Source organism: Leucopleurus acutus, assembly GCF_964270905.1.
Source record: "Leucopleurus acutus genome assembly, chromosome: 17".
NCBI classification, from domain to species: Eukaryota; Metazoa; Chordata; class Mammalia; order Artiodactyla; family Delphinidae; genus Leucopleurus; species Leucopleurus acutus.
Window position 1 is genome coordinate 36,992,065 of NC_139159.1, and position 25,069 is coordinate 37,017,133.

Consider the following 25,069-nt stretch of genomic DNA (forward strand, 5'->3'; position numbering starts at 1 on the left):
GAGGAGACGCCTGTCTCCGGAAAGAAAAGTGGCCCTTGTCTTGCTTAGGCCAACGAGCTGCCCGGAGCGCTGCCCGCCTGGCTTCTGAGGAAGATGTACACCGCCATCTAGTGGATATGAGGGCTCACTGCAGTGTGCTCGTTCTCCCGCCTTTCCTTCTGGCCGGTAAGAACAAGCAATAACGCTTCTTGTAAGTTCCTAAAAATAGGGGAGGTCTTATATCACCAGGAGTGAAATGTTTGCCTCAATGTCTGTAATGAAAGTGCAACCCCATGCTTGCACAACGTCTGTCTTGTCAGTAGCCCTCTTTCATCCCGATGTTTAGGTCCAAGACAGGATTGTCATTGTCTGAGCAATGGGTATCTCTGTGAAGCTGGGTAGTTCTCCCCTGTCCCGAGTAGTGTGGGAGGAGACAGTCAGCACCTTCAGAGGCGCCTTCATCTCTGCAGCCTCGCCATCACTCCTCATCTCGCCCACAGCAAGCCCTATTCCAAAGTGCACAGGGTAGAGGCGTTCGAAAGTTGGCTTGTTCAACCAGGGGCATTGCCACTTCCCAGAGGGAGCCACAAACACACCCACATCCTAAGACTCTTTTCAGTCTTGGTGTTGAGGGCGTTCCCACTCTGTCCCCTGCCTACACACAAGTCAGCGTCTTTTTCCTTTCCACTCATTCTACCTACATGAAGAGCACGTTGATCTCCCCAGTTTTAACACAGGAACCATGATTTTCTTGGGTTTTGTGTACTGGGGGTGGGGGGAGATTGAGAGAGAGAGCAAATACATCCCAATATGGAAGGGCTTGGGGCCGTGGTTCTCCACCAGGGGCAATTTTGCACCCAGGAGACATTTGAAAGTGTCTTTGGACACTTTGGGTGGTCACAGTTACGCGAGGCTAAATGTCCTTCCATCACAGGACAGGCCCACAGCAAAGAAGCATCCAATCCCACCCAGCAGTCGTGCTGAGGCTGAGAAAGCCTGGTTTAGGCTCTCAGATATTGCCCTCCAGCAAGCCGGTGAGAACACTGATTGTCCTCAAATGGGCCACACTGCAGAGGCTGTGGATAGATAATGCATCCTCTCCCAAGTCAGTACTGACCACCGTTTTTCTTCTTTTAGACTCTTCCATTTTAAACATAATTTAGCTGTCTCTTTTTTGTCCCTCTGCTCTGCTGGGAAGAGAAAGGATTGGAAAGGGGGAGGGGAAGGTGACAGAAAAGGAGGATTAGAGACCTGACCTGTTTCTCCTGCAGAAGCTGGGCACATTCCTCTTCACAAGCTTTGTGACCCAGCAGGGTACAATTAAAAGCACAACAATTTGCTTGTTATTCAAGTCAGGCATTAGTCCGGGTAATGGCATCCTTGGTGGAGAGATGGATTTCCTTGTTTGGAGCTAAGCACAGGACTAGCTGAATTCTCCATGGAGAAATCTTGATTTGTTCAGGTCTTTCATGTTTTCTACAGAGAAGGGATTATGTCTTCCTAAAGAGGGGCCTTGCTTAAAAAGCTACAAAAGTATAAGAAAAGGATTTAGTGCAGAGGGGCCTGTGGTTACGTAGCTGAGGGGTACAGGGAATTTCAGAGCCAAGGATTATTTAAAGCCATAAAGTTAAAAAAATAATTGGTTTAGGGACTCCCCTGGTGGTGCAGTGGTTAAGAATCCACCTGCCAGTGCAGGGGACATGGGTTCGAGCCCTGGTCCGGGAAGATCCCACATGCCACGGAGCAACTAAGCCCATGTGCCACAACTACGGAGCCTTCGTGCCACAACTACTGAAGCCCACGCGCCTAAAGCCCGTGCTCTGCAACAAGAGAAGCCACCCAACGAGAAGCCCGCGAACCGCAACGAAGAGTAGCCCCTGCTCACCGCAACTAGAGAAAGCCCGCTCGCAGCAACAAAGACCTAAGGCAGGCAAAACTAAAAATAAATAAATTTATCTTAAAAATTAGTTTAGCACTACTGCATCCGTGCTGGCGAGTACGCTGTAAAGGCAATTAAGCATGAGCTAATATTCATTTTACTTTGGCTAATTACTGCATGGACCCAGGAGAGGGAGGGGAAAGAAAACATGCCCCCTCCCTGGCAATCAGGGAGGACGTTGGTTTTGGTTTCTTTGCCTTATAGGCACGCTTATTAGTTGGGGTGCCCAGAATCCAGCCATCACAAGGGCCTTATTAGTTAAAACACAGGAAAATTGTTCTCTCAAGGCAGAACAGTGAATGCTCTGCTGTCCCAGTGACCAAGCAGAAGCCACTATTAGTTTTAACTCCATCAATTATTGTTAGCCAGAGAGGACATGACATACACAGTCCTGACTTCACCCATGTGCCTGCTGAGCCTGGGTCAGGGGCTCTCAACCCAGAGCAACTCTGCCCCCCTCCCCCCAGCTCCCCGACCCCCGGACAATTGACAAGTTCAGGAGCCATCTCTGCTGTCACAGCTGGGGAAGGACTGCTGGCGTCCGCTGGGCAGAGGCCAGGGATACTGTAGGAGTATCCCACAATGCCCAGGACAGCCCACAGCAAAGAATTATCGGACACAAAATGTCACCAGTGGCAAAAGTAAGAGGTTCTGGTGTAGACAGAAGCAATTTCCTCTCCTTGAGTAGGTGAAGGTCTTCAGAATCTTCGCTTCCTCAAATACATAATGGACAAGTCATCAGATGACCATATTTCATGCTAACTAACACGCTTTTCTTCCCCCTTTTCTACACTGGGTATTCATTCTCCCACTTCAGGAAATCGAGTGACGCTAAGAAAAACTTGCCCTGGAAGAATGGTCCGTGGGGGCGAACCGAGACCCAAGTCGGTGCCCGCCCTCTCCTTCCCCGATTCACACACACGCACCCAAGAGAGAAAACAGCGAGCTTCTCTGCAATCCCCCGGTTCGGAGTTTTGAGAAGTTTTATTCCCTTCTCTGAGATTACCCATTCTTCCCTGCATGAAGCATGTTCAGCGAAGTCATTTGTCCTGCAGCTTTACAGGAGTTAAGAGCCCGAAGCAGTGAGATATCCATTTCCTCCCTGGAGAATGAGGACTCCCCCTGAGGGAGGTTAATGCTCAGGACAGGAGCATCCCTGGAGCTGGTGACAGCCAAGGGGCTGTGACTCAGGACTGTCCCAGGCAGGCCATCAACTCTCTGGGAGAGCCTCAAGGATGCACTTAGCCTCCGTTTACAGGAGGTGAGGAGGGCAGAGTGCTGCAGATGGGGACGGGGCGGCCACACCCAGACTAAACCCTAGCCGGCACCCTGCAAGAGACAGAAAACCTCTCCCCTCAGGTCCCACCAGCCCTGCTCTCCCCTTCTGTGCACCCCTTTCAAATGCGTTTTTCTGCTTTGCCCCCTCCCATTCAATCCGTTCTAGGTACAGTGGTCACGGTGATCCTGGTACGTCCTAAGTCAGATCGTGTTGCTCGGAGCTCAAAACCCTTCAGAGGCTCCCATCTAGATTCGAATAAAAGCAGTCTTCTCCCTCTCTCCCCCTCCCCATCCCCCCACTCTGTCTCTGTCTCTGTCTGTCTCTCTCTCTCTCTCTCTCACACACACACACACACACACCGTCCCTCCCCTTCCCTCAAGCCCTTCCAGACACACTGGCACGCTGTCCCTGGCTGTTCCTAGCAGCTCCCTTCCCATAGCCTCCTGCACTTACTATTCTCTCTGCCTAGAATGTTCTTTCTCTCCGTATCTACAGGGGCTGCTCTCTCCGGTCTGTCCACATGTCCCCTTCTAATTAGGGTAGCCCTCTTTCCCTTTGATGCTTTATTGTTCCCGTAACCTGCATCATCTGGTAACATGCTAAAAACTTCCATGCTTTCATTTGCGGGTCCTTCCCTACCCCACCTCTCACTCCCAGATTGCAAGGCTCTCTGTACAATGTTTTCACAGCTGTCTATCTCGAGGACCAAGTACAGTGACTGGCTCCAGCAAGCACTCAGATATTCGTTGAAGAAATTAGGAAATGGACCAGGCTACTTAGCTTCAGAAGCTCTTTCATGGAAGTTCCCATCCCCTCCGTACCAGTTCTCAGCTATTTGACTGAAGACTAGCACCCTGACAATGAGGCAGCTCTAACTGTGAACGACAAAAATATTTACTGTGTCTCCGAGGGCCACTTGTGTTTGGTGTTTTATTTTTTTAATAGTTTTTTTAAATTAATTTTTAAATTTATTTATTTATTTATTTTTGGCTGCGTTGGGTCTTCGTTGCTGTGCGCGGGCTTTCTCTAGTTGCAGCGAGCGGGGGCTACTCCTCGTTGCGGTGTGTGGGCTTCTCACTGTGGTGGCTTCTCTTGTTGTGGAGCATGGGCTCTAGGTGCATGCACTTCAGTAGTTGTGGCACACGGGCCACAACTGTGGCTGTGGCTGTGGCTGTGGCTCGCAGGCTTTAGAGTGCAGACTCAGTAGTTGTGGGGCACGGGCTTAGTTGTTCCGCTGCATGTGGGATCTTCCCGGACCAGGGCTCGAACCTGCGTCTCCTGCATTGGCAGGCGGATTCTTAACCAGTGCGCCACCAGGGAAGTCCATGTTTGTTTTTTAATTGTAGTGAAATGCACATAAAATTGTGTCATCGTATCACTTATGAGTGTAGAGTTTAGAAACGTTCAGGAGATTCACGTTGTGCGGCAGCCAATCTCCAGAACTCTTTTCTTCTGGAAAAACTGGAACTCTCTGCCCTCCAGCAACTGCTACCCCCAGCCCCTGGCACCCACCATTCGACTTTCTGTCTGTATGAACTTGACCACTCTAGGTGCCTCATACAAGTGGAATCGAGAGCATTTGTCTTTCTGTGACTGGTAGGTTAGCATCATGTCCTCAAGATTCATCCATGTTGGAGCCTGTGTCAGAACTTCCTCTTTAAGGCTGAATAATATTCTGTTGTGTATACACCCCGTTTTGCTTATCTATTCATCTGTCAGTGGGCAGTTGGGTTGCTTCCACAGTTTAGTTATTGTGAACAATGCTGCTATGAACATAGGTATACAAAGTATCTTGGAAAACCTGCTTTCAGTTATGTTGGGTATATACCCAGAAGTGGAACTGGACCATATGGTAATCCTACTTTTAATTTTGAGGAACCACCATGATATTTTGCACAATGGCTGTACCATTTTACATCCTCACCAGTAGTGCACAGGGTTCCAATTTCCTACATCCTCATCAACCCTTGTTATTTTTTGTTTCATAGTAGCCACCCTAACGTGTGTAAGGTGGTGTCTCACTGTAGTCTTGACTTGCATTTTCCTAATGATCAGTGATGCTGACCATCTTTTGATGTGTTTATGGGCCATTTATGTATCTTCTTAGCAGAAATGTCTAATCAAGTCCTTTGCCCATTTTTTAGCCAGGTTGTTTGCTTTGTGGTTGAGTTTTAGGAGTTCTCTGTACACTCTAGATATTAATCCCTTATCAGATATGTGATTTCCAAACATCTCCTCTCATTCTGTGATTGCCCTTTTCCTCTGTTGATAGGGTCTTGATGCACAAAGTTTTAAAAATTTTCATGAAGTCCAATTTCTCTATTTTCCTTTTGTTGCCTGTGCCTTCGGTGTCATATTCAAGAAATCATTGCCAAAATCTAATGCCATTAAACTTTGGGGGCACTTGTGCTTTTTAAAAGGACCTTTTAATGACAAGTTCCCCAGTTTGGGGAGTTCAGAGCCCTGAAACCTAACTATAAGTGTTCCCAATGCAGAAAGTACATAAGAACCAGAGTGCTTAATCAACATTTCTGTTGGCAAGCGAGGTCCCAAGGAGCGTGTGGAAGCACAGCAGAAGTAACATGGAGGACTTTTAGGAATGTTCTCTGCCACCTTAGTTTCCTCTCTCTTTCTCCATATATCCCTCCCATTTTTCTTTCCTTCCTTTCAGATAACATGTCTGGGGCAGGATATGGTGAAGAAAATGCTTTTACCTCACTCCCCTATAACAACACTGACCACCCCATGAGCCTTGGAGAAGGAATTTGCCTAATTTGGAGAGAAAAACTCCATTCAAGCCCTGCTGAGATGCAAGTTCAAATCTGCGTGACCACAAAACCCACGTTCATGGACCCACTTGCCTCTATTGCTTTTTTAAGCTATAGGAATGCTGGATGAGGAATGTTGTCTGTTATTAACTAGAAAAACATGATCCCCCTTTGACCCTTCATGTCATTACCTATAAGATGAAAATGGACAAGCACAGCACATTTCCAGTGTTACTTTTGAAGTTTTCAGTGCTATCTTACATGAAAATAACATGAAGAAACAGAAGCAAACCTGCCTGATTCCCCCTTATGCCTTGACTACTTGGCCTGCAGAGAGGCCTCCAAGACCCTCCTTGGACGATCCAGGGTTCAGCCCAGCGCTGAGCTAGACGACCACGGGCTCCCCTTCCAGCCCAGTGAGACTTTGCATGACTGTTTTGGGGTTTTTTTTCTAGACTCCCATTTCTTAAAAGTTTGAGAACCAGTCACAGATCTCCATTTCACCCAAGGGCTGGCATGTCACGAGGTCACCAATATTTGTTTTATGTACTGCTAAGAGATTAAGGGGCAGTATAATTTCAGAGAAAAGTTAGGTTCCCTGGAAGTCAGGAACCCCAGCATCCTGCCCTTAAACACTCGAATGACCTTGAGCAATGAAAGGTCTCCAGACCTTCATTTCTCATCTTCAAATGAGAAGACAAATTGGACTACATCACTGTTTCCTAAAGTGTGGTGTGTACACTGCTGTGGAAAGTAAGCAATAGGTAGAAAAAAGTTAGGTGCTTTTATCTTACGTATATATCTATAAATACTTAAATAGCCTCTCAGCTCTACAGTATCTTAGCTATTATTGCTACAGCAAGGCTGAAGTCAGTGACACACACACAAGCAAGACCCAATGCTAGTACATGCGGTGAAGGTATCGCACCTTCAGGAATTGTCCTTTCCACCCAAACTGTCCAGAAAGATTGACACCGATGAAATGGATCGCTATTGTGGATACTCATATACCAAATTCCCATGAGCTTTGCTGAGAAGACCTCAGCAGTGCATCAAAGCATCCCTGTGATGCAATGTGAATAAGGTTTAAAAGATTTATTAATGGGGGAGGCAAATGTTAAATCTATAGCAGAGGTACTTTCCCCATAGGATGGGGGAGAGGGAAAGTATGTAAGCACCTGTCATAGGGCCTGGTGTGGAGCAGGTGCCCCATACAGATGTTATTACAAAATATTGAGTATAGTTCCCTGTGCCATAGAGGAGATCCTTCTATCTATTCTCTGCCTTCTTTGAATGGCCATAGCACTTGTTGTCTGTATCATTATTATGTCTGTTGTTGCTTTGTGACTGAAAATGAAAAATTTCTATTTGTCCATGTCCTGGCCCTTACATAAAAATGTGTTCATTTATCTATTTCATATTTATTGACTACATCTTAGACACCGTGTTAACTGCTGGTTCTAGATGTTAGTAAAATATAGACCTTCCTGCTCAAAGGGTCACAGTATTTGTGGGAAAGCAAAAAAATGAACAACCTATGTCTCTAAGAGCTTTGTACTTCCCAAAGAGAACACACCTCGTAGGTACAATAAATACATGTATCATATGTAAATGTATAAATAGTTAATGGGATTATACACCTGAGATAACTGCTTTTCGATTCTGAGGAAATGATGATTATATTTCACCAGGAGCTCAATACCACTCTGAGAATGAGGGCTTAACCCCCAACTTGACTCACTGCATCGCTTTCCTATATAAAAATACACAAGTCTGTACATACGCTCTAGAAAAAGGCTTATCTGGCATGAATTTCAGATAGCAAGAAGAAAACTTCAAGAGGTTCAGAGAAGCATCCAGAAGCTCAGATGATTGTCTGGCACTAATACAACGTGCCTGACAGGAAAATAGAACTGTAAATCTCACAAAATTAGATGATCTTTTAAGAATTTCAAAACCTCCTGCTATTAATTGGAAATACTAGAAGAATAGCTTCTTTTAAAATGTACTGATAATATGCTTTACAGCTTAATATTCAGAAGCCTATGTTTTGGCTAAGTGAGCTTCAGGAAGGAAGGAAATTTGTGGTTTACCTCCACTTACTTTGGAACCGCTGGTTCCAAACATCTACTTCTATGCACAGTCATCTTATCATCTGTAAAATGGAGGCAACTCTAAGACAACAGAGTTACAGAGATGTTGCACAGCTCCATGTGTCATTGTCTTCATTTGCTTCAGAATACCAATAACATCTAAGCGACTACTGAAAGAGGGCTATATTATTTGGGGTCATCTAGTGCAGCTCTGTCAAAGTAAAGAAAAGGGACCTAGAATGACTATAATTTTCCCAAGAGGACACAATTATTTTATGGTAAATCTGGGACAAGAACCCTGATCTCTTGGATCCCATTCCATTGTTCTTTCACTGCGTTCTGAACAACTCAGAGAAATAAAGAGAAATAAAACTCCTGTGTGCTGTGTCACTGGTACAGGACACGGCAAGATTGGAATTGGAGCACTACACATTAAGAGGTATCTGAGAAATTCTTCAAACTAATTGAGATATATACCAGGTACATAGAAAACACTATGTTTTATGAAGATGATTCTGTGCAATGAACAGAACTGGTAACACACACTGGAAGGTGAATTCTCATTTTCTGGCACCTTGAAAACGCCACCTCAACATACACGTTAAAATAAACATTTGAACTGGGTCATATTTAATTCTGCATGCTCTTGTAAGTCAGCAAAATATTCCATATATCATTTAAGTTGTCACTCACTTTTTAACTTGACTTTCAATTTCTAAAAGTCTTTCCAAACATAAAACAGAAGTAGGAAAATGGTATATGGGAAGCTGCAGAGACGAAATAAGCTTATTTCATTAGGCATAAAGATGAATATCCAAACAACTTCTTCATGGCTGAAAGTGTCCAAATCTACTGTCTTCATTTTGTAGTCAAGGCTTCCGGAAAAATATGCTAATGGATTCCTTATTACCCAAATGCCCCATATCAGTTTCAGTAGGTATCATTATATCTTATGGAAATTTTTCTCAGTGACAGTGAAAGACATCCTGGCTGAACATCCCCCTGCCCATGACACAGAGATGATGGTCTCAAGCTATCTTGAAGGCATTGGAGCCCACACTATCCATTACTAATATTAATGGAGGATAAAACTTCATATTCTGTTTGCTCTATATTTGTTCAATCACTTCTTCCCTTCATTAAACTGGATGGCCCATAATTGAGTCTGTAGTGTGTCTATCATTGGAAACTGAACAAAGTTTTGTTGGTTTTATTAATGTCATACGTTTCTAGGGAGGGTCTATTCAATAACTAAGTCTAGTTTCACAGTTACAAATAAATTATGATGTAACTTTGAATAAATTAAGCTCATCATAAAGGAAGGATACTGAGAGTTGCTACTACCCCTTCCTTGAGGGGCTCTCGTAAAGCACTAAGTAAAGTAACAGAGGTGTATATGTATGCATATATTTTCAATGATATTTGTACAGACTTAAAAAGAACTCTACAGAATGCATTATAAAAACCTTAATGCTGTGTGTCCCTAGTTCCCAGCTCTCTCATTAGAGCTACTTAAATGAACACAATCTTATCTGTTAGGATAGCTATCAGAGTACTCCAAATACTACTTCTTGCAGTACCCTGTCCCAACCATTTGCCATCCTCTTCCCATTAGTCCTCAAGTCAGAAGCCCCGAAGATCTGTTCATTAATTTATGAACACATTTCTTCATCCAGCCAAGAAAATTGATTGATCCCTTATCAAAGTTCAGGCACCATTCTTCAGTATGATGTATAGGCATGTTCAGGAAACACAGCAGTGATTAACACAGATGAATATAGTCTCTCTTGAGCTGAGGGGGGAGACAAAAGTAAATAAGCAAATATAAAATCATAAGTATAGGGCTTCCCTGGTGGCACAGTGGTTGAAAGTCCCCCTGCCGATGCAGGGGACACGGGTTCGTGCCCTGGTCCGGGTATATCCCACATGCCGCGGAGCGGCTAGCCCCGTGAGCCATGGCCACTGAGCCTGTGCGTCCGGAGCCTGTGCTCCACAATGGGAGAGCCACAACCGTGAGAGGCCTGTGTACCGAAAAAAAAAAAATCATAGTTATAAATATGTAAATAAAAATTAAATGGATAGAATAGTATATCAGGTAAGTGTTGGAGAAAAACAGCAAGCGGGGAAGGGAGATGGAGATTGTTAGCTGGTAGGAGGAGGCTGCGATCTGAAACTAAGTGATCGATGAGGGCTTTCTGGGGAAGATAAAATGTAAGAGGGAACTTAAGGTTGTGAGAGGGAGCAAGGTGCATATCTGGGAAGTGAATAGTACAAGCAGAGGGAACAGTCAGATGGAAAGGCAATGAGGCAAGAGTGGGCTTGGAGTATCCAAGGAGCAGAAAGGATGTCAGTGTGTGGAAAACAGAGGGAGCAAAGTGGAGAGAAGGAAACAGTCAGACAGGAAAAAGAGGCCCACATTTCTAGGGCTGTGGACACACTTTGAGAACTTTGCTTTTCCTGTGAAGGAGCCATTGAAGAGACTTAAGTGACATGATCTCACTTATGTTTTAACAAGATTTCTGTGGATGCCATGTTGATTAGAGACTGTAGGAGAGTAAGGACAAGCCCCAGAAGACCAATAGTTGATTCAAAGAAGTGATTACTCAAACATGGTCCCCCTCCTCAGTAAGGACGCAGAGCAGGAATTGGCAAATAATGGCCACAAATCAAATCAGGCTCTCATCCTGGATCTGTGGGACTGTGAGCTAATAATGTCTCACGTTTAGAAAGGTTGTTGAAGATAAAAGGGTAGGAGAAGTTACAGAAACTGTATATGTCCCACAAAGCCTAACTGCTTAATTCTTTTTTTTTTTAAGGGCAACTCATTCATTTATTGTTTAAAGATTGCAAGACAACTTCTGAATTTCTGTAGCACAGTTTAAATGTTTTACTTTTTTGATAAATCAGAGTATAATAGAAAAAACAATTAGTTTCCAGTAATATCTATATCTCTATTAGAATTAAGTTTTCCACAGACATGTAACCTGGAAACAAAAGCCTGTTACAATAAGCAAAGCTTCAACAGAGCTGCTACTTTTTGGGCCAGGGAAAGGTTCATCCCTATAGGAGGAGGATGTGCTATGTAAAATGGCTGCAAGGTCACAGCCTTGAGGGCGCTGGAAGTCTATTATCCTATCCCACATTAAGTAGTTTGGTGAACTTCAAACGTCCGTTCATCTGCAACCAAGCTGGCAAACTTTAACTGATATTTCAAGCAGGTAAAAAATAAATTAAAAGAAATCCTTACACTGATGTTCCTTGATTCACACTGTTAAATGGTTCATTAACATGTAATTCTGGCTAAGAATTACATTTGAGACTCCTTGCTCAGATTTTGGTTAACAGTACAAATCTTTCAGAAATTCAAGTTCTTATTAATCAATAATTTGTCAGCTAGGCTACATTCAGGCATCAGCTGCAACTACAGAATAGGTGCACTGCCTCAGTGCTTTGGAAAGACATAATCTAGAACACTACTAGCAGACAAAATATCTGTTACTAGACAGCACAGGTGCAGTACAGCAAGACAAAAACATATATTCATGTGTGCCGCGGACCAGCCGGAGAAAGAGGATTTCACCGCCCAGGGTCAGAAGGGAAGGGGTAAGGAACTGAAGTGGCACCGACGAATAGGGTCAGAAGGACCAAGACAACTGATGGTTGCAAGGCAAATTTTATTGCGCTACAGTTGCAGATTATCTAGACTAGAAAAAGGAAGGTTGCCAGATGGTGGATTACATTATCTAAAGACTGTCTCGGCTCAAGGTTAACTTCCCTGGGAGGAAACCCATAAACCCAGAATCATCAAAAATAACCTGCATGTGCAGGAGGAAGACAGCTTTGCTTGTCTCATTTTACATTCTTTCTGATCTCTGGGCCCTGGTGATTTATCTCCCATGGAATGGAAAAAGGAGGGGAACAAGTAGGGACAGTCCCTTCGAGCAGCGGCGGCATGCCTGGCATGTCCTTACCTGCTCTCAAGGCTGACTGCTTCCCACAGGTCCCCTTTTTATTTTTTAACTTTTGCTGCAAAATAATTCCATGAAGTTTAGTGCCGAGAGTAGTATACTGTTGCATGAGGATACGAAACAGACATGAGAAGATTAATATCAATAATAGGCAAATTATGGCCAGGGTAATAAATCCTGACAACCTTCCGGTAATCCAAGACTGAGGATTTAACCACTTTAAATGGTCCAGTAAAGTTTGAATTACATCTTCTGACAAAATATCATCAATATGTGCATTTTGTGTATCCTGAATTTCAGCATTTAATTTCTTAAGATCAAGACTAATATTATTATCTGACCAAACACTCAGCAGATGCATTTTTACTTTTTCCCATTCCCAAATACAGTCATTGTACTTTTAAGGAGTAACACACATCCATGTATACTTTGCATGACAAGCTAAACGCATCCTCAATTTTAATGCTGCCATCTGATCTCCAATCCCCAAAATTGCGTTTTTAAATTCATCTAACTTGTTATTAATCTGTAAATCTATGTGACTTTGTAAAGATAAAGCAAGACTGGTATGTTGAGATAACTGATTAGCAAAGTGAGCATGATTAATACTCTGTGAAAGAGCAAGACTGGCAGTAGCCACGGTAGCAGACAGAGCAGCCGAGGCAAGTAAACTTACTATTAGCCACCCAAGAAAGCGTCTCCTTCTCTGCAAGGCTTTAGAGAGTTCCACCCATGCCTGTACTCCAGTATCTTCATACCAAGGTTCTCTCAGATGTACAGGCACCATAACATATAAGGGTTGCTTTAGTATAAGCACAGATTGCGTTCCTGCAGAAGGGAACATACAACTGCTAAAAATACAATTAACACAGCTAATATTATATCCTCCTTTGGAAGAATTACCAATGTTAATAGAACCACACAAACGTGTATATGGAGGAGCAACACAAGTTATAACAGGTGTATTGGAATAAGTTAGAGCTAGTTTCCATATATCCCAGTTCTTTTGAAATGTGATAAACCTATCTATGATGGGAATAGAAGAGATAAGAATTGACACCTTGGTATAATCTATAGTACACCATATTTGGTTATTATTCCAAGATGCACTGCAACGTTCAAAAGTGGATCCAGGAAAGTTAATGGTCATAAAAGGAGGAAATTGATTTTTTGATTTTCTGTTAAGAATAGTAACCTTATGTCCAGCTATAAATATCCCTTGTCCTCCAAGTAAACGCTTCATACAGAAATAATTTCCTGAATCTTCACCTATAACCTTGGCTATAGTAATAGCGGAATCCCTAAGTGGTGAGGTGTATGAGATTTGACCTCTAATATTAATAGGTTGCCCATTTTATACCAAATGATGGTATCCTTAAGAGACTCTCGTCAGCTGGTAGCTGGGCATGTAAGAGTAATGTTGGTTCCTGTAAAACGAAGGATGCCTGGAGAGCCTGACAAACTAATTGATTGATCCGTTCCCTCATAAACATCTGTATGCTCATAACTAATAGCCTTTACACGTCCAGTTTCCAGATTCAATGGGCTAAGACAGACAGGATGGGTACTAAACCAGTTAGTATAATTTACAGACATATTGATTTGTTTTCTATTCCCAATAAGAGGCCCATAAACACTTATCGTTGTAAAATACAGGAAACTCTGCTTCAGACCAAGATATGGGTTGTAATAGTGGAGGATAAGGTACATAGGCCCAGTAAGTTGCTGCATTAACAGAGGGAACACATGAAATGGTTGCCAACATAGCCAAAAATAGTTACAGGTGTAACAGGATTATTCTGTTGTTTCACTGACTCTTGAGCTCATGAAGCCAGTTGTTTAATTTGTCCCCAAGTTGGAACATCACTCCTTTGAGTCGTCCTGGCAAGTGCTCTCCTCTTCTTTTTCTTCTTCTGAATCAACACTGTCAAATTTTCGGGAGAGATGCAGAGCTTCTTCATCTTCTGAACTAGTTGTGAGCTGTGGCGAGCCATCTATTTGCTTGACTAAGCGTTCAGGAAGCCAGCAAGGTCCAGGCGCTGATCTGGGAAAGATACACACGTGACCACGTCCCCAAATCAACACGGGATCAGGACCACGCCAAGTGCTGGTTAATGGATCTTTCCAGAGGACCTCCAGAGATTGAGAGGCCAATCTTGGCTCAGCCACCAACCTTCCCCCTGCAGAGCAGCCAAATTTGTCAACAGTGAGAACATTTAAAATAAACAGAGCATGATGTATAAGGTTATGTGGCGTTGTTCTATACAATTCCCCCCTTTTTATTTTTTCAATAGTTAGCTTTAAAGATCTATTTGCATGTTCTATAATACCTTGTCCTTGAGGGTTATATGGAATGCCTGTAATATGGGTAATTTTGTAATGAATTACAAAATGTTGCAAAAGCAGCACTAGAATAAGCGGGCCCATTATCTGTTTTAATAATTTTGGGAAGGTTCATGAAAGCAAAACAGTGTAATAAATGAGTGATAACATGTTTAGTAGCTTCTCCGGTCTGTGCTGTAGCACAGAGGAAACCAGAATAAGTATCGATAGTGACATGAACAAACTGTAATTTCCCAAAAGACGGGATATGAGTAACATCCATTTGCCATAAATGTCTAGGTAATAATCCACGAGGATTAACAACATAATGTGGAACAGGAAGGTGAGGTAAGCATTGTGGGCATTGCTTAACAATTTGTCAGGCCGCTTCACGAGTAAGGGAAAATTATGTGTGTAATGTAGCCGCCGATTGATGGTGTAAACGTGCAACTGCTGTGCTGCATGTGAAGCAGTTTGATCATAACTTACCATAATATGAGGGTGTCCAGGACATGGACCATGAGTATCAACAGTATGAAGATAATGAATGCAGTATATTAGCCATTCTTGACAGCATGACGAACGGAAAGGAGGAGTACGGTAAATTGGGACATGTCCTGCTTTAGGGAAAAGAGATTGAGGAGGAGGAGTAACTTCAACTCTATTCTTGGGAGGAAAATCTACAGGATAAAGATCACGTTTAGATCGAGTTAAAACATCTGCAGTCGCATTAAGTTTAGTCAATGGACCAGGCAAGTTAGAATGAGCACGGATATACAGACCTGCGACAGGACCATCATGGGAACGAATAAGCTGTTGAAGCAAACGAAAAGAGGATGATAATTCAGGGTCATTAGTATGTCCTATGCTTGCAGTCTCCAGAAGAAATCACAAGCTAATAAGATATTTACTATCAGAAAACAAATTAAAAGCTATAGAAGGCAAATGTTTAAAAGACATAATGACAGCATACAGTTCAACACGTTGAGCTGAAGTCAAGGAAGTTTCTTTAATGAGGTTTGTTCCGTCGTCAATGATTACAGTAGCCACTCCTGAAGAAGAACCGTCCGTAAAAACCAAAGGTACATGAGGAACAGGCTGTTGCCTAATTATAGAAGGAAAGATATGAGTTAAGTTTGCTGAATTGGATCAATTTATCAGCAGGGTAATGGCATTCCAAGGTACCTGAAAATCCTGCAAGAGCAAGACCCCATTCATTACTATGTTGAAAAAGCCAATTTTGTGGACTAACTGAATAAGGGATAATAATTTGAGAAGGTTCTATACTTATAGGTTGTAAGCATCTAGTTCTACCTTGCATTATTAAATTACTAATAAGTTCATAATAAGGGTGAATAACTTTAGAGTGTAGATTTCATATGAATCTATTCAATAATTCCAACAGTTTGCCATAAGACGGCAGTAGGCACATGAGGAGTTGGACAAATTATTAAGAAAATTGGAAGGTGAGTATGAATTCTAGTTAATTGTGTAGAACTGATAGATCTATTGACTATTTGTAAAGCTTGAAATCCTTCTGGAGTCATAGAGCGTGAAGAAGGAGGATCTGAGTCACCTTTAAGAATATCAAACAAAGGCTGTAATTGAGCAGTAGTAAGTTTTAAGGAAGGCCTTAGCCAATTAATATCGCCAAGTAATTTTTGAAAAGCATTTAATGTTTTTAAATTATCAACTCGAATTTGCAGTTTTTGAGGCCTAATAGTAGTGTTATCAATATATTTTCCCAAATATAAAAATGGAGATTGTCTTTGAATTTGTTTTGAGGCAATGACCAAGCCAAATGATTGTAAGGACTCTTGTAAAAATTGAAAAGCAGTCTCTAATAAAGAAATATTATCAGTGGCTAAAAGTATATCATCCATATAATGTATGAGATATAACGATGGAAACCTTTTTCTCACAGGAGTCAAGGCCTGAGCCACATATTTTTGGCATAATGTAGGACTATTTGCCATGCCCTGAGGCAATACTTTCCATTGAAATCTCCTCATGGGTTCCTTAAAATTTAAGGCAGGCAAGCTAAAAGCAAAATGTTTTCTATCTTCAGGAAACAAAGGAATAGTGAAAAAACAATCTTTTAAATCTATAACTAAAAGATGATAATTGTGTGGTATGGCTGTTGGAGAGGGTAGGCCTGGTTGAAGAGCTCCCATTATTAGCATAGTTTTATTAACAGCTCTTAGATCCTGTAATAACCTATATTTTCCAGATGTTTTCTTGATAATAAAAATAGGAGTATTCCAAGGACTACTGGAAATTTCTAAATGCCCTAATTGTTCCAGTACTAATTGTTCTGCAGCCTCTAATTTCTCCTTTGTGAGGGGCCATTGGTCCACCCATACAGGGTCATCAGTCAGCCAAGTAATTGGATCAGCAGTGAGTGGAGAATCCAAGGCCCCTAAGAAAAACCCAAACCTTGTCTATCATTTTTTATTTTCACATCAACAGGATAGACAATTCCTTGTTGATTTGTTCCCAGCCCTTTTGTGGGAAGAAATCCTTGATCCAACATCATATTAGAGACTTGAGAGTTTGGACTATAAAGTAATACTCCCATTTCTTTTAATATATCTTGGCCCCAGAGGTTTAAAGGCAGCCCAGGCAAAATATGAGGCTGGAAATATCCTGAATGGCCCTCACTATCTTGCCATAAAAAAAAAAACTGACTACTTTGCATAGGAGAAGAACTTTGTCCTATTCCGTGAAGTTCTGTAATAGTAGGACTAATGGGCCAACGTTTAGGCCAGTGTACCTGCGTCATAACAGAGACATCAGCTCCAGTGTCTAACAAACCTGAAAAAACCTTTCCATTAATGGTTCATTTCATTTCTGCACGTTCGCTCCCTATCTTCTGAATCCAGTAGGCAGCATTAGACGATCCAAAAGCCTTTGTTTCTCTCTTTTGATGTTGTAAAATTTGTCCATGAGGTACAAAGGGCAAAAGTAGCAATTGTGCAATTTGATCACCAGGAGAAATAGTTATTATATTTTTAATAGTTTGTGCCATGACTTTTATTTCTCCTTTGTAGTCAGAATCTGTGACTCCTGGCATAAGAGTTAAACCTTTCATGGTGACACTACTTCTTCCCAATAATAGTCCCATCAAACCCTTGGGTAAAGGTCCACAGATGCCTGCAGAGAGGGCCTGAGGACCCATTTCAGGAGTTAATACATATCGGACGGAGGTACTGAGCTCCAGTCCTGCGCTTCCTGGTGTTGCTCTGGAGAGCGAGGATATTGTATGTTTTTGTTTTTGGTTAATGTCTGATTGATAATTTGAGGAGGATACACAGACATTGCCCTTATTATTTGTTGGGGCCGGGGAAGGCCCCGGGAGGAGTTTCCCGACAGTGGTGGCCCATCCTTGTGGGCCACTGAGCAACAATCTTGTGCCCAATGTTTTCCCCTATTGCATTTAGGGCATAAACCAGGGATTTTCTGACCATCTGGAGGTTTCTGAGTAGGGAAGGAAGGACTAGGGTTAGAATTAAAAGATCTACATTCTCTAGCAAAAGGACCTGTCTTTTCTGCATTTAAAACAAATCTTTGTTTTCTTTTGATTGTTTTTAAACCCCACTTTAGTTAATGCTGCAGCCACAGCAGCACCCTGTATATAAGTAGGCCCAATGTCTGCACAAAGGTGAATATAATCCTCCAATGTTCCCCGTTTTCTCCAAGGTCGAATCGCAGCCTGACACTCATTATTAGCATTTTCAAAAGCAAGTTGCTTAACTACAATTGTATCAGTGAGTCCGTCCACAATGAGTCTCCCCACCGCCTGTGACAACCTATCTACAAAATCAGCATATGGTTCATCAGGTCCCTGTCTAAGTTTTGAAAGATCTTCAGTTTTGTGTGTAGAAGGACATTTCCTCCAGGCTTGTAATGCCAAATGATTTATTTGCGGATAAGCAACAAAGGGATAAGTTAATTGATCTTGTAAAGAAAGATATTGTCCTTCCCCAATCAGCATATGATAATCAACTGGAATATTATGGGCAGCATTCTTTTCTGCTTGTTCAGCAGCCCGTTCATAAAAATCAAACTTCCATATTAAATAATCTCCACCATTTAAACAAGCTCGTGCAATAGACTTCCAATCAGCGGGGGGAAGAGCTTCTCCTGTCAACCATAGCAGTAGTAAAAGGAGCAGTGGGCCCATATTGAGCACAGGCAGATTTTCAATCTTTCAAACCTTTCAAAGGGAGAGCCTGATGCTCCCTAGTAGCTTGTTGAGGATTATTAGGATCAGGTCTTTCTATGACGGGACAACAGAAAATAGGATCTTCTCCTCGTTTTATTGCTCCTTGTACAGCGCGCTGCAAGGGACTCAGCATTTTTACAGATGTGGATTTTTGAGGAAGACAGTCCTTATTAACCTGCAGCTTTTTCACTGACTTATCTATCACAGCCATTAGAAAATCATCCTCAGGATATTTCTCTCTTTTATGTTTACAAGCCTCATCTGTTAAGTCAAAATGTTCCTCTTCATCTAAAATATTTAAATTAATTAGCTCTTTCGGTTTAGGAAGTGGCGACACAGTAGCTGATAATACAGTCTCTCCTTCTGTCAGAGGCTTATGTTTTTCTGACTTTACATTCAAATCAACACTATCATGAGAAGAATCTAAACATATTTTTTATCAGATTCCACAAACTATATGTAACAACAGGAGTATGAGTAGGCCCTCGAGACTTGTAATAATTTTTTAATCTTCTCCAACTTTCTGCCAGATTTCTATGTCAACAGAGCCGCCATCAGGAAACCAGGGAGATACACCATGGATATTCTGTAAAAATTCAGTCAACTGTGAGGTAGAAACTTTATTACCCCGAGCTTTAAGCATCGAAAGTAAAACCTGAGCAAATAATTCATACATCTTTGAGCCCTTTTGCCCCATCTTATTTTACTTCTGACTATTGCCTTATGCCTCTATTAGTTCCACTTTTACTGGTGGCCACACATATTTTGCATAAGGGTTCTCTTACCTGCACTTTCTTTTTCTTTTAATTGCCTTCACGCTTCAGGTCCCTGTTCGAGTGCCACTTGCCGCGGACCAGCCGGAGAAAGAGGATCTCACCGCCCAGGGTCAGAAGGGAAGGGGTAAGGAACTGAAGTAGCACCGACGGATGGGGTCAGAAGGACCAAGACAACTGATGGTTGCAAGGCAAATTTTATTATGCTACAGTTGCAGATTATCTAGCCTAGAAATCGGAAGGTTGCCAGATGGTGGTTTACATTATCTACAGACTGTCTCGGCTCAAGGTTAACTTCCCTGGGAGGAAACCCATAAACCCAGAAGCATCAAAAATAACCTGCATGTGCAGGGGGGAGACAGCTTTGCTTGTCTCATTTTACATTCTTTCTGATCTCTAGGCCCTGGTGATTTATCTCCCATGGAATGGAAAAAGGAGGGGAACAAGTAGGGACAGTCCCTTCGAGCAGCGGCCGCATGCCTGGCATGTCCTTACCTGCCCTCAAGGCTGACTGCTTCCCACACGTATGTTGCCTTGTTTAAGCCTTAAGCCCTCGATCCTTTGTTGAAATACAATAATTTCATTCCTATGGTTTTCAATACCAAAAACTCAACCTCCAGGAGGGCTAAAGTCTAATTTGTACTCCAAACCAAGTAGCAGTGCAGTTGGCTACTACTGAGACTGAATCCATAAAGACTTCAAGACCACGTCCAGAAGACAAGTTATTATATATAATACCCTAGAAGGTCTGAAACATAATTATCATATACATAGCTGGTCCTTCAGAGCTTTTTACCTATAACATGTTTTTTGATGAAAGTTATTTAATGTACTGGAGATAACTGTGACTTACTGATCAAATATTTGAATACTTATACTTACCTGGGATTTCATTTCTGCTGAAAAAAAAAGGTGGAACAGGACTCACTAAAAAAAACAAACAAACATTAGAAATGAAAGTAAAAATCTTAACACACACTATCACTTTTGGAAGCAGCATAGAGGGGCAGTCAACGATAAAACCACTGGTGAAATAGGTCAAAACTCTAGGCCAAAAATCCATTATTATTATCATCAGTGACAGTACCACAACTGTGCCCTTCAGAATTAATAATCACTCCTAAGAATCTTCATTTGGCACCAGATGATGCGGTTAAGAGAAACACTCTGGGAGGTTTTGAATCAGACTTGGTTTTTTGTTAGCCAAGTTACAGGAGAATTTTTAAAGTGGGGGGAAGGGAAGAAGGAAACGGACCAGGAAAAGAATTTAAGCCATCATCTATAAACCAACAAAGCACTGATACTTCCGAACATTATGTCAGACACTAAAGTGACTGACATAGGCTCAGGTGGTTTACAAAACCTATAAAAAGACTACACCAGCAAAGTCCCCATTTATCTGTAGAGTTCAGAAACTAAAACAAGGAATATTTTAGCTTAAAAGTTTATCTCAAGAGAATCATACACACTTCACATGAATACAAATACCCGAAACCAAACATTTTTAAAAGCTCCAATACCCAAAATATAAAGAAAAATATTAATTCAGAAGACTCGATCAATCCATGATAATCACAAAACGGCTGGGCAATCTCTATCTCCCTTCCACACTAACCATCCATCCCATGGAAGACCAAGGGAGATCAGACCTTCCAGACTTACCGTCCAGACCTTCCAGACACCTGGCTGCTGCAAAATTCTATGGAGACTCCTTGTGCAACAGCAGTTTCCCATCTCTTGTGTCTCTCCCTATCGTGATCATGATCACGCAGGAAGCAAGTCTGGCTGTGCTATTTCTTATCATTGACTGTCACCCATCTGCAGCACGGTATTGTACAGATAAGGAAAAAGTAGTTCCCTTTCCCCCAGAAGGTTGAGGCTCAGGTACAGGGTAATTCTCCTGTGCACACAGTCATTATTTAGGCCGACTCAGTGACTTCAACAGGCGTAATCATGTGATCAGGTTTGTTGCCAGCTGCGTAATGCTCCCACATCTGTAGATAGAGCCGCTCTAGGTCCATTGTGTATTGTTTGGTGTTGAACAGAGGGCTAGATGTTCTCTGCTTCCAGACTTTGCCACGAATTTTCTTCAGGTATTCTAGATCAGTTCCCAGTTTCACAGCTATGTCTTCATATTCTTGTCTATTTTGAGCAATAAGCTCAAGACAGCCTAAACAAGTGAGCTGGGAAGCTGCAACTCGGGAAGCAAGAGTCTCTCCTGGCATAGTCACCACGGGTGTCCCTGACCAAAGGACATCCATCCCTGTGGTGTGTCCATTACAGAGTGGAGTGTCCAAGCAGACATCAGCCAGCTGGCCTCTCCGAACATGTTCCTCTTTAGGAGCAACAGGTGAAAAAATGATACGCTTCTGGGGAAGGCCCATATTTTGTGCATACTGTTGAATATTAGGTTCTCCTACTGCTGGAAAACGCAACAGCCACAGTACACTATTGGGAACACGCTTCAGAATATTTGCCCACATCTGCAAAGTAGATGGGTCAATTTTATATAACTGATTGAAGTTACAGTACACAATGGCATCTTCCGGTAACCCGTACTGAGAACGGGTGGTTACAATAATGGTACGGGGAACCTCCTCTCCAGTGGCAGCCTTAATGTTGATCTGGGTAGTTGCCAGTCCATTGCTAAGACTGAATCCATTAATTGTTATCTGAATTTGTCCTCTGTTAATCATTTCAATAACTGCCTCTGCAATAGTATTCATAGGAATGACAGGCATATTAAGAGCCGTATTACTGCTGTCTGCGTTGTCTCCTCCATCAGGACATTTCATCTCGACAATCTGCACATCTGGGAGACTATCAAGAAATGCTTTGAGGTCGATGCCATTCAGCACAATCCGATTGTCATAAATGTGCCCATTGGACTTAAAATCGATGACTGCCTTCTTCTTCAGGTGAGGGAACATATTAGCATGATCACCAATAAAGAAAGTACGGGGCATATAAGCCAGTTTCTCAGAATACTGCTCAGCAACTTCAGCAGGTGAAGTTTCCTGATCAGTGATGATATAATCCATGAAAAGCACGCCACTGGTCCCAGGGTAGCCCAGCCACATTGCCTGAATAGGAGCTGGCCTGAGAGCAAAGAGTTCATTTCGAGCACCCCTGGTATAACCATTCATATTTACAAGGATGTGTATACCATCTTGATGGATGCGATCAGCTGCTTTCCCATTGCATGGAATCTGAGAAAGATCAATGAAATGATGGGCTTCTGCCATCACCTTCGCTCAGAAGTTTGTGCCATCATCTGGGCTCAGGGCATAACAGAATACCTCAAATTTATCAGGATTGTGCATGCCTGGAATAGACTGCATAAGATGAGAAGTAGGATGATTCCCAAAGTCAGAACTCACGTATCCTACACGCAGTCGACCATCACTGAGCTTCAAGTCTTTTGGATGTTCATACGGTGGTTTATGAAGGGCACTGATCTCATCCAAGCAGAGGTTCCCATGGCTCTCAGCAATAGCCTTCCTGAAGCCATGAGAAAGAGGATAGAGCATACTATGATGAGGCTGCACAGAAGGCAACCTATTCTTCTCCAGCTGGCCAGCCACAATGCTGACCAACTTCTTCATTCGCTCATCATAGTCTGTCCAATCACAGACAATCTGCAGGCAATGAGCCAAATCACAATAAGCGTCAGGAAAATCAGGTTCAAGCTTCAGAGCAGTGTGATAAGCAGCAATTGCTTCTGGAATATTCCCTGAATACTTTTGAATGGAAGCCAGATTGCTGTGGGCATCCGCAAGTGCAGGGTTAATCTGAATGGCACGAGTATAACACTGCAAGGCTCCCTGAACATCCTGCATCTCCTTTAGAGTGTCTCCCATGTTACAGTAGGCATCAGCAAAGGTAGGACTGATTCGAACAGCCTCCTTATAATGCATCAGAGCTTCCTGCAGTTTTCCCTGCTGCTGCAATACACTTGCTAAATTTGAATGGGCAACAGCAAACTCTGGGAAGACTTCTAATGCTTTACAATACAAGCGAACTGCCTCTTCAATGTTTCCCTGGTCTCCTTTGATATTGGCTAGGTTATTTAGAGAGTCTGCATGGGTGGGACACAGCCGCAGAGCTGTATTGTAACAATCTTCTGCTTCGGCAACACTGCCCTTCTCTTCCAGAGCGTTGGCTAGGTTGCAGTAAGCATCAGGGAAATGTGGTTGCAATTCAATAGCTCGCCTGTAGGTGTCTACTGCCAGATCCATCAGGCCTTGCTCATAGTATACACAAGCCAGGTTGGCATGTACCACTGCATGATTTGGGCTCAAGCTTAGGGCACAAAGGTAAGCTGCCACAGCTCTGTCAAAAATCCGTGCCTCTTTCAAGACATTTCCTAAATTGATATAAGCATCCAGAAAATTGGGGTCAAGCGTGACAGCCTTTTCAAAGTGATGAATTGCAAGCCAAATCTCCCCTTGTGCATTGAAAACACAGCCAAGATTACTCCAAGCTACTGCAAAGTTCGGTTGCGTCTCCATTGCTTTCAAATAACATGCCTTGGCTCCTTCCAAGCGACCCAGGGCTTTGAGCAGGTTCCCCAGGTCACTGCGAACACAGTACAAATCAGGATTGCACTGAAGAGCAGAGACGTAAGCTTGTACTGCCCCTTCCATGTCGCCTGCTGCTACCAAAGCGGCTGCCAGGTTAATATAACCATCGATGAAATCTGGTTTGAGATGCAATGCATGCCGGTAATGCTCAATCGCTTCCTGCAACTGCCCTCTTTCCTTGTACACATTCCCCAAATTCGAATAGGCTTCTGCCAGAAGAGGGTTCTGTTTAATTGCCAGAGTACTAAAGTGGGCAGATCTGTCCAGCCTTCGACACTGGAAGTGTAGAGATGAAAGTAATAAAAGTACTCCAGTATTGTCTGGCTCTTGTCTCCACAGCTGCATGCAGTGTCTCTCAGCTGCCTCAAAATCTCCTGCCTGATACTCTCGATGTGCCAACTCAGCTAACCCTTGGAAGGAAAGCATACGTTTCGTTGGTTCTGTGCTGTCGGCCACGTTGCCCACAGAAGACGCCATCTGGAGCTTCTGGAGAGAGTGAGAAAAGGGGGTAATTGAGTCCCGCTGCCGCCACTACTGGCAAGAATGTTTCTAGAGGTAGCAAATACGAGGGCAGCAGCCGTACCACTGCTTTGGTAGGCTTAAGCGGCGGCAACAGTAACACGCACCGAAACTTAGGAACTCTGGTTGGCCATCTACCTCTCACGCTCTTGAAATCTTAATTCTTAACCCTGCCCTCTTCCACCATTTTTCTCCTAATCAGGGAATAAAAATTACCTATACACTTGCCTTAGAAGAAATCAAACGTCAGTAGTCCAAACACTTTTCAAAATTTTGATTTCTGCCCAGTTGGAAAGGAAATACATGATTGACTTTACTTCATCATTCATATAGTCAATGTGGAAAACATTAGGGCCGTGAATTTCAATACAGTAAGATCAGAAAATTTTAAATTGGCCTTCCCAAACCACTAATAAGTAACCGATGTTGTATATAATGCTAAAATCTTAGAGACTGAGTTTGATATTTTAAAAGTTCTGAAAGGATTAGCTAATTTCTCCTCATCATACTTCTCATGCCTCAAACCTGAGTATTACTTTTTTAAAAATAAATTTATTTATCTTTATTTATTTATTTTTATTTTGGCTGCGTTGGGTCTTCAATGCTGCGTGCAGACTTTCT

General features: G+C 42.6%; 1 pseudogene across 1 annotated transcript; it reads right to left on the bottom strand.

Moving 5' to 3' along the window:
- Window positions 1-21,265: 21,265 nt before the first annotated feature.
- On the bottom strand, window positions 21,266-24,406 carry LOC309973907 (UDP-N-acetylglucosamine--peptide N-acetylglucosaminyltransferase 110 kDa subunit-like; annotated as a pseudogene). Its single transcript has one exon. The product of its transcript is annotated as a UDP-N-acetylglucosamine--peptide N-acetylglucosaminyltransferase 110 kDa subunit-like (transcript).
- Window positions 24,407-25,069: the final 663 nt, after the last annotated feature.